At 38.5% G+C, this 11248-nt stretch overlaps 1 protein-coding gene across 1 annotated transcript in view; it reads right to left on the reverse strand.

Annotated features, from left to right (window-relative positions):
* The window catches only part of USF3 (upstream transcription factor family member 3), a 51647-nt gene extending 40401 nt beyond the window's left edge, over window positions 1–11246 (reverse strand). The window contains exon 1 of the mRNA XM_051985310.1: window positions 908–11246. The gene's annotated coding sequence lies outside the window, so the exon portion shown is untranslated. The remainder of the gene's footprint in view (window positions 1–907) is intronic.
* Window positions 11247–11248: the final 2 nt, after the last annotated feature.

Raw genomic sequence — 11248 nt, forward strand, 5'->3', positions numbered from 1 at the left:
TGCTTACTAATAATATGGTAAATAATAGATAAGGATGGATATAGGGAGTCCCAGAGGATAAGGTGACAGGAGCATGAGTCGAAAGAAAACAGCCACATTTATGAGATCAGAGATCCGTTTGAGTAATCCAGTGGAATGAATTAGAATTCAATTTTGGAATTTTTCTTGTTTTGCCTTTCTTTATATCTCCAAAACTCAGCATAGTACCTGGCACATGCTAAGTGCTTCATGAATGCCTGTTGACTGAGTTACACAGGAGTTCCGTTTCAGGAGCTTGATAACTCTCGGGAGCAAGGGACCCCGGAGTAAAAGAGCAAACCCGAATCGCAAAGTCGGAGAAAGAGGGTGTACAGAAAATTAGGAAATTGAGGAAAGACTGCAAAGTAGGATGCCAGAAAAGCTAAGGCGGTTCACAGTCGGTCTCAAAGCGACTGGGCAGGTTAGTGAAAGGGGGAGAGGGAAGGGAAATGGGAAGGAGGAAGGGGAGGGGGAGAGATAACCAGCCCATCTGAAAGAAAGGCAAGCTGGGTGCGGTAGGGCCGAGAGATGGAGAGGGGGTGGGGGACGTCAACAGGGTGGCTGAAATTTATCTTTCTCCCGGAAAGGAAAGCAGGGTATGGGGAGAAATGGGATGCAAAAAAGGAAGAGGGGCAGTAGAGGAAGAAAAAGGCGCCCCAGTGCTCTCCCCTTCCCGCGCCCTGCCCCCCCCCCGCCAGCCCCAGAAGCCAGGGGTCTCCTCCCCTGCCCCCGCCCCCACGCCCCGGGAAGGATCACACTTTCCTTCTCCCCTCCACTCTCCAGCAGCGCGGGGAGGTAGGGAGGGAGGGGTGGTCTGGGGACCAGAGCCTCCCAGCGCTGCCCTGGGGGCGGCGGCAGCTGACAGCGGTGCCTCCCCTCGCACACTCACCGGCCGGCAGGGAGCTCCTGGCCGCAGCGGCAGCTGCCCCAGCCCCGGCCATGATCCCCGGCGGACGACGGGGTGAGGGGGTGTGTGTAGGGGGGGGGGGGTGTCCGGTCGCCGGGATGGGTCCGTCCGTTTGTCCTTTCCTTTGCCTCGGCCTCCTCCGGGGCTGGGGGAGCGCGGGCCCCGGCCCCTCTCCCCCCGCCCCCAGCCGCTTCTTCTAGCGGCCGCTAAGAGGCCCCAAGGCCGGAGACCCCGGCGGCAGCGCAGCCTCAACTCTCCCAGCCCCCCCTCCCCTTTTCCCTCCCCCCTCCCCTTTCCCCCCTCCCGCGGCAACCACTCGGCATGTGCGGAATCTAACTTGATGGTTTGGGTTCCCGCCCCCACCATTCATCCGACCAATCCGCCGGCAGTGAATCAACTGTTCTGACCAATAGAAGACTAGAATACCTTGAGGAGTAGGTGGAGGGAAGACTGAGGAGTCAACGAACCCTGGTTGGCCCAATGAGTGAACCGAAGAGGCGGAGCCGTTCAAGTTGAGTTGCAGTACACAGGAAATATTCTAAAGACAAGGTGATTGGCAGAAAGCAGAGCCAGCGGGCAAACGGGGAAGAGGTGGGACCAAATCCTTTAAAGGGGACTCTCAAAGAATGTAGTGTAAGAAACTTCCCAGATTCTTTTTTTTTTTTTTTTTTTTTAAGCACAGTATATGCACTAAAAAGTAAAGCATTCATTAATGAAAATGGACCAGACTAGGGTGCAGATGGTAAGCAGTACATTTGGAACGAGATGGTGGAAATAGTGTTTTCGTAAAGTTGGTTAGGGTTGGAGGCAGAGGCTGCTATCTTTCATCCCTATCCCGAAAGGAAAAGACTTCTGGGAAAATCTTCCGGCTCCTAATGCTACTTATGATAGCATCCAGCTGTGGCCTCTGTCAGTCCTGTGTCTAAATCACTGCGAAAACTGGCTTTGAGCCATGAGACCCCGCCGAGTTCGGACGGGTCACATGTGGAAGATAACTCATCCATTTCCTGAACCAGGTAGATTTGCCCCAGCAAGCATTTGGATCAAGGCAACGCATACAACAGGCATGCACAACTTTTTTTTCTTAAACGGGAAAATATATACATAGATGTGGGTGCGTGAGCATCAACCATTCTGGGTCTGCCACTCCAGTGAGTGTACAATCGTCGTGAGCAGAGAATCCAATTAATAAATGCCGATTGGATTGAATTGGGGAGAGAGGCGTGTCTTCGAGTAGTTGTGCAGGGACTAGAGATCATGAAAGACCCGAGTTTAAGTTCTGCCTCTGCTTACGTGGTGACCCTTGCCAAATCATTTAATCTTTATCTGCCATAGGCCCCACTAAAGTTTTAAAACTGCAGAAAAAGTGCAGAGGTTCGAACGTTGAGGAAATTTCTGCACATTAACCTCTCAGGTGCTAGACCTTTTTTGACTCATTTCAATGATGTCGGCCTAATTTGGAGAGGGAATTTGTTCATCTTGAAATAATGTAAACCAATGAAATCACAGGTCCAGTCCCTATTCCTTGTATATAGTTTAGTGTATTATACTCACTATATAAGGGCAGATGGATGGATGTAGCTTGTGCATAGAGGAAAATTGTTATAAACTCAAGGTGTAGGGTTTGTTTCTTTATAGTTTTAGCTCTACTGTCCAATGAGTAGCAGCTTTAAATGTTTGAATAGTAGATTTGAACCTTCAATCTGAGGCAATTAACTAATCCTTTAGCCTAAATTTACAAATTCCCCATCTGTAATCATCCAGTGCTGAATCTTAAATGTCAGGATTCTAATTTTTTGCATTCTGTATATCTCATCTACATCTATGGGTATTATAGACCTTCTCCTAGCCAACTAGGGTTACACTGGAACCCTGAGGGGGTACAGTAGCCAGTCGCTATCAAATTCATCTCATATAAAAGTTGATTGGAAATTAAACATACGCTATAGGCATTTGGATATGGGATCTTAAGGAATATTTGATTTTTTTTCCCCTGAGGCAATTGGGGTTAAGTGACTTGCCCAGGTTCACACAGCTAGGAAGTGTTAGGTATCTTGAGTCAAATTTGAACTCAAGTCCTCTTGACTTCAGGGCTGGCGCTTTATCCATTGTGCCACCTAGCTGCCCCTGAGTATTTCATTTTTTCATGTCTTGATTGCCTGTCGAGACAAAGGAACATAGCATCTTTCATACAATATTGACTGAAATCATGTTTGTGTGTATATCATAAACACATGTGTATATATATACACACACACAAAATCTCCATTCCTGTTCCCCTTCATTTTTTTTACCTTATTTTACTATATTTACATTCTAACTAGTATCTCTTATCAAGTATCTCAATCTCTAATCCTTCATAATGCTAAAATATTACTAATCCATGGTTTCCCCTTGCTCATAGGAAATCTTTTCTACCCAGTATTCAAGGCCTGTTGCACTTTTGGTGAACAGCTTTATTTCACTCTTCCTAGTCTAATAGGTTTGGTCTCTTCCTACCAATACCACCTCCCATACAGGCAGGCTACCATTCCTTAGAAATTGTTCCACGTTACAGATTTAAATCCAAATGCCATTTTTCTTTTAAACAAATGAGGAACCAAGCTAGTGAAGTTACTTACTTCACAGGTGGGATCCACAGCCAGAATTTGAATGCAGTATCAGAAAATAATCTCAACTAATACAATCTTTTTTTTTTTTTTAAAGCTCTTAAAGGTATTACTATACCAAGTATTTAGTAGAAGATAAAAGTATTGTGGTTTACTAGAATGCTGTATTTGAGAAAGGGAAGCAAGAGTTTGAATCTGGCCTCAGCTCTTCCCTGGTTGGGAAAGTCAGTTTTCAGCCTCAATATTCTTAATATATAAATGAGGACAGCTAGATTTTATTGGATTAGGGAAATCCCAGATAAGACTTCCTCTCCCAATACAGGATAACAACAAATGACTTGCCCAGTGATAGCTAGGATGTGTTAGCATGGAAGAACTTGAGCCTGGATCTTCCAGAATTCAAAGGCAGCTGCCTTTTAGTTTCAAGTTGTTACACTACATAGCCTGACAATTTTAAGAAAAAAAAAAAAACAGCAATGATAAAACCTTACTGCACATAACTGGTATGTAGAAGGGGAGGGATTTTTAATGGTCAGGGTCATTACCTCTAGGTGATTATATTGAGTTTACCAGACAATCTCTATTTCTAATTGAAACAATATATTGATCTTATTTTCTCCTTACTTCCTTAAGCACAAACCTTTGTTAAGGACAGTTGCTTCTTTATGCCCAGGAAATGACTGACCAATCTTTGCACTAGTCTGAATTTCATACTAACATTATCTCTTCAAATTTTGTTAGCAAGGTTATGAAAACAATCTCAAGAAATGGTCTTTCTGGCTTTATCCAAAGAAAATGACATTTTGTTGAAATCATATCCTGCATTGAGAAGTACAGAAATTATATTCTGGTGTAAGAGTCCCTTTGGAGATCCCAGGCCCTAGTCCCAATTGTCAGATAATGTTAACTGTGACATCTCAGGCCAAATCATAATTTCTCGGGGCACAATCATCTTTGAAATGAAGTCAAATTTTGTTCCTTTTACATCTATTGGGTCTTTGATTCCCTTTTATTCTAAATAGGTAAGCATTCCTTTCCTCCTAAATTCCTTTCCTTAAAATTCCAAATAATCAGTTAACATAAATATTAGTCCTAGTGTTTAAATCTCAGCCCCAGTCCCTTCAACAAGCCATTATTCTAACAGGATGACTAATAATGCAGATATATCAAGTCTAATCTTTTCTATTAAGGGCAATTTAATCAAATTAGGCAACCCAACAGTTCTGAATTCTATTCCAAACTGCCCAAAAGATATCTAGGATTTGAATATTGAGCAATACAATTCAACAGAATTTTTAAGAGAATGGCAACAGGCAATAACAAAAAGGCCTATCAACTTGGAAACATCCAGTGTTTTATTGAGGTAACTTCTGATCCACTTTTCTTAGCCAATGGCCTAAATCTCTTTTCTTACATTGTTACGGAAATTATTAGCATAGTGTAGATATGTACTAAACAGTTAAGAGGATGCTTAAGAAATTTGGCCTCTTAGTATCAGGAAGTCATGGAAGTCTTCCATTTCTTCCAATTCTTAGGAAGAAATCAATTGCTTCACTGCACAGCATTGAAAACTATGCCAAGTAGGTGGCTCAGTAGATAAAGCACATGGCCTAAAGTCAGCAAGACCTGGATTCAAGATTTCATGCTACAGTTTCTTGACCCTGAACAAAGTGAACAAAAGTTAAGGTCTGCTTCATCTACAGGAAAGAGAAATGGCAAACCACTTCACTATCACTGTCAAGAAAACACTTATGAGGTCACAAAGAGTTGCACTGACTGAAAAATAGCAATGTTTTTGCATATTCAAATCATTTACTTTAAACATTTACAGCAAATTGCTATCAAGTTGAATTTAGTTCATTATGGATTAAATTCTACAAGTTTTAAAGGAAGGCCTATAAAAATAAGTTTGTTCCAATGTTTAAAATAAGCAAGCAATTAACTGGGGATTTGAAAGTGTTTTTGCTTAAGTTTTATACTCTTGGGATTTAATATGTATTTATAGTCTCAGAGAAATCAGTTGCCACTACTAGCAAACCTAGAGAGTAAAAAACTAAGAACTAGAAATTATAGGCAGTCTTTAACTCTGCTTTGATTTCTATTAACATCTCTAGTTTCCTTATATTCCAAAGGTGTGAGGAATAAAGAACCACCTTCCACATATTTAAAACATTCTAATTATTTCCCCTAAAGTATTACTAAACTTATCATTGAATTAATCTATTACTAAATTTAAGATGAAGCTTGGTCATAACTCAAAATGAAACAAACCAGTGAACATTCCTATCTTGTGTATTAGTATCCCAAGACTAACAATTAAATTTCCATCAAAAACTGATAGTCCACTACCTGATTCTTCAGGTTTTTCCAGTGCCAACAACTTCTGGTTCTTATCTAATTCTATAACAAATCATTTCACAGTGATGTAAAATCACATCAGTCACCCCAGAATTTCAAGTAAATTTAAATTTGTATAGGTCCACATTTCCAGGAAAAAAATACTTTGAAAATAACTTTTGTGTACTAGATTTTCCCAGGAGATTTTGGTCTTTAATATGGTTATTCTGACCAATTCTTTGGACTTCAGAGCAGGTCATTTTAAAACACCGAGACAGTATAAAATAAAACACATCAAGCAAAGCAATCTTTTTCTCATCTTTGCTAAAGAGATTCAAGTATTAATAGCAAGTTGATGGGACTTTTAACCAATTATGCTCCATTTTTCAATATTTTAAATATCTTCCTCCTGTTCTACAATATCCATTCCTTTCCACATGGCTCACTTATATTTCATGGCATGATAAAGATGATTTAATTCGTCAAACCTAAACTTGCAGAGAAAAAGCACGGGACTTCCTGGCTATGTGATCTTAAGCAAGTCACCTCAGGGACGATATAAAATTGATCCTCAGGTCTCTTTCCCTATTACCTCAAATACCTCTCCTCCACAGCTCAAAATCCAGAATCTTTTTGCCTGTTTACCTTTTTGAAAGCCAAATGCAATATAGATTCCTTAAGAAATGGCCATTTTAATAACTGAACTTGGAAATTTTCGTTTGGGTTTGAGAAGATAAAGGCTATCTTACGTTCCTTTCTTGTGGTGATATTAAGTTCAGATTTTGCCTTATAAAACTAAAAAGGAAAGTTAAATGTAGGATATTATTCCAGCTATCTATAAAGTGTAGTCAACAATGTGAAATTAATACCTAATCCAAATTCTGTGCTGATAAAAATCAATTTTCTACCTAATTGTTAATCAAAGGGCCTATATTGTTAGGAGCCAAGTTTTCTCTCTGAAAATACACACCAAAAAACCTTTCTACAACAGTCCTGTGCCAGCTTTTTTTTTCTCTTTTTTACTGAGGTAATTGGGGCTAAATGACTTAACCAGGATCACACAGCTAGGAAGTGTTAAGTGTGAGACCAGATTTCAATTGGGGTCCTCCTTGACTTTAAGACTGGTGCTGTAGCTATTGCAGCACCTAGCTGCCTCCTTCCCCTCACAAGCATCTTATAGTATTAACCACTATCTTAACTCAAAGAGCTCACATAAAAGTGCAAAAATTCTAAGCAATGGCTCATATTTATATAGTGCATTATGATACTCAAGTTAATTGAGGGATGCTAATACCAACCAATCAATAATCCATCCTTACTCTGAATTTTTACTGCCTTTGCAATTCTCAAATTAGAATTTCTTGCTTATTTCGTGAAATTTTTGAAAAAATAAGCACCTAAAATCACCTGGATAATTTGTCCATAAGAAATAGCAGGCTATTTAAAATGGTCTACATTCTAAATTAATTTTTTTTATCATTTTACTCCTAAATATTTTCTAATATTTAGAATCCTCCTCCAGACCAAGAATTGTCTTTTGTGTTCCCAGCACTTAATACCGAGCCTAGGACACAGAAGGCATTTAAAAAATTGTATCGAGTTCCATTTTTTATTGTATAAAAAATGAGGTAGAATTCCAATTAGACTGACTTTGAATACTACACTAGGTTATGAGAATGTAAGATTTTACCAACAATAGGTAGGAGGAAGAAACTTTTTTTAAAAATCAAGTATTTGAAAAGTAGTCTTTTTAAAGCAAGAAAAATATTACCTTCACATTTATTCATTAAGTTAGAAGACCTGACTTTATCAAGTTTGGAATAAAACTGATGTTATCTAGAGTTTTTTTTCCCTTTCATCTTTAGATCTGTATTTCTACATAAACAAAATAGCAACCCTGATCATTAAGTGCATCAAGTCCCTGTACTCTCCCAACCTGAACATTTGCAATCATACTCATCACGACTAATTTTAATTCAACAAGAAACTAAGTCCCAATGCAGAGTGAAAACTTCTAGTTAAGGGGCCACCTAAAAGCCAAAAAACTTTAGAGTAGCATAAAACTCCACAAACAACATACTAGAGCTTAAATCAAATTTTTTTCACTGAAACTGCACATTAGGTATATATTCTTTTAAAATGGCATACTTGGAAAGGGAAAAGCTACACATAGCAAAACATGACTAACTCAGAATACATTTACTCTGACCTAAGTTTGGTGGTTTGAATTCCAAAGGGGAAGGAGCTATGAAAAACATGCTTGATGAAAAAATTTTATAGTAACTTGCAATACGGTGATCTTTTAATAAATGTTTATCTCAACAAGATGTTCTAGATAATGATTCCATGTTATATGTACACTCCCTACCCAACTTTAAATTTTATATGTACATACACATATATTGTAATAAATCTGAGTTAGGAATTCACAATAAAATGAAGAGGAGTGTCTCTAGTTGAAATTTTAAAGGAACAAGAAAGTCAAGAAATTGGTTACAAAACACTTAATGGGCATACCTATGAACTTCATAATGTAGTGGAAGAGTTTCAATTTAGTTTATCAGACATCACAGGGCACTACCAGAACAAAACATCACTTAAGTTTATTTCAGATGTAACAGCAATGTCATGTTAAAATTGACAGATTTAATCCTTAACTGCACCAAGTAAACTCAGCCACTTAAGTATTTTTAAAAAGTTATTCCCTCCCCAAAAATGAGGGAGCTTTTCTTTCCCACTGCCCTGCAGCACAGTTTCCTGGTATTTGTGTGTATGACAACATATTCTTTATTGTTTCAACTGGTGACCAAGTTGCTGGGAAAATTTGACAGCAATTTTCCTCACAATCTCTATCTGGATGAATGTTATTTGCATAGATTTTTCTTTGCATGCTCTTCCCCCTGGAAACTTTGATTAAGATCCTATATAAATTTGTAACTGTTAAAGCACTAATGGATGTTTTTTGGTGGTTTTCCAATTAATGGGATTCCTCCTTTCTTACTAAATGCCAGAGGTAATATTTTATTACGTACCCAAATAATAGTTCCATACTGGACACTGCATTTCAAGCTTCTGTTGACCTCACTAAGAAGAACCATTCTTCACTTACTTTTCTCTCAAATTGCCCTCTCCCTCAGTGGACAAATTTAATATCAATACCAATTTCACGACCAATACTGCCTTTTACTTCCCTCAAAATTTTCTATTATGAAAGCTTTCAAATTAAACTGGGAGGGAGGGGGGAAGAGGGAGGAAGCAGAGGGAAACTGTGTCCCTACAAGAGGTTACTTATATATTAAACTTGGGTTTTTTCTTTCCCCTTTATATATGTACTTGGGGTTCACAGTGAGACAGCTCCTCTTTCATGTAGTTTGTCAATAACCACTTTTAGAGACACATTCACATAAGTAATGATGATTCACTGTAAATGGTTTTAGAAATGAGGAGTAAAATGATCTCAGATTAGTCATATACATGTTACAATCTATACTGAATTCTGGAAGCTTCTGTGATCTGAATGTTTTACAGCTCAGTTTTCTTAATAACCACAATCTGAATTTTATCTACATATGAATATTAGGGCCTCTTTTATGCACAACTTAGGCTTTAAGTTGCTGTAGACTGGATCAGGAACTCATTTGTAGATATCCAGTGTGTGGTCAATGACTAGAATCAGTACTCTCATTAAGGATCTTCCTTTTTTGGTAGCGTTTAATTATGGCACCCAAGATGATCCTAGGTGAATAAAGTTATGATTTCATACAGTATCTCTTGAAAAGATGGCTATGAAATGTGTGACAAAGGACCTGTGGAATCTGTCACCTCTTCAAATGTGTAAAAACTTTACATAAAAGGACAAAAATATAATTCGACTGTATCCTTAAAAACAAAGGACAAACAGTTCAAACCCTATGTATTATATCTCCAAGAGTCTAAATAATAACATTTGCATTATTAAGCATCAACATTGGCAACTCAAAATTAAAATATATAGGGAGTAGGATCATGAGGGAAGCATGAAATCATGTGCAAATATTCTAATTTTCATAGACCTATTTCCCATAGTTCTTGGTTAGCACAAAAATAATGTATTATAGTCAACCAGTCAATACTCTCTTTTTACATGCCATAAAATGATATGGCATAAAACCAGTTCAGTGGGCAGAGGCAGTCACAGTGACATTTGCATTATTTAACACCTTCTAGGAGAACAATTTTCAAGAGTAGAAACATGTTTAACACCTCCATTCCCTAATGTCCTGTAACAAAAACAAGGCAGGCACATGGTGTAAGCAAATTTGGGATGTTTCCTGGTAGGTTATGGGTAAGCATAGGATTCCTGTGATATAATTCTCAGAACAATTATTCGCACACATTCTTTGCCCTGCACCTCAAATCCCAGTGGCCACAGGTTTAGGAGTTTGCATCAGCTGAATTTTAAGGAGGGGGTAAAAAGCTGACAAATGCACAGATCATCATGCATAAGCCCATCTAAACCTCACTTCAGATATTGTGAATAAGTGATGAGCAGTCCCTTAATAACCCAAGTATGTGCACATCCAGGTTAATTTAGGAGGGTTGACTTATATAAGGGTGTTCGCTCAATTCCAAGGCTGGGACTGACCACTGTCAAGGATTCCAAAAGCAGACGAGGTGTTTGCAGAAAATAGGAAAGTGAGTCACACCAAACCTTTTAGGTTAATTAAGGAAAACGTATTTAGCTGGGATGTAAGAACTTCATTAACATCTTACCAGCCCACATACACCAAAAATAATTAATGCCACTAGCAACAATCAGCAGCAGGTAGGATAAGCCTGCAAGACAACCAGTCCACTCATCAGCAAAAGCAGAGAAGCTTAACTCAAAAATACTGAGACCAAAGGACTTAACACTTTTCACCCCCTTTCAAAGATTAGGGGAAAATATTTGCTTTTTAAAAAAAAAAAAAAAAAAAAAAAAAAAAAGGATCAAGCTTAAGATTTCTTACAGGGTTAACAATGCTCCAAACTCCTGAGAAATATCTCAGAAGGGTTGAAAGGTGGAGTGCAAGGCAATGTTTCAGGGGATTAAGTATCCCACAGATTTTTTTTTTTTTTAAATCCCAAACACCACAAACACACAAAACTTGTCTGTGAATTAGAGGACAAGATATTGCTATTTTGGGAGGAAGGAGGAGAAAAGAGAAATACACAAACAATTTGTTAATATCTGCCCTTCAATGTGAAAGCAGGACATAAAAATCACTCAAAAGTAAATCTGAAATTATGACATCCAATTTTTTTTAAGGACCATCTATCCCCTCCAACTGTAAAACTAAGAGATAAGATACCTCTTCCACCCTTTACCCACCCAACCCTCAAAAAAAAAAAAAAAGAA

The sequence above is a fragment of the Antechinus flavipes genome, chromosome 3 (assembly GCF_016432865.1).
Source record: "Antechinus flavipes isolate AdamAnt ecotype Samford, QLD, Australia chromosome 3, AdamAnt_v2, whole genome shotgun sequence".
In the NCBI taxonomy this organism is placed as follows: Eukaryota; Metazoa; Chordata; class Mammalia; order Dasyuromorphia; family Dasyuridae; genus Antechinus; species Antechinus flavipes.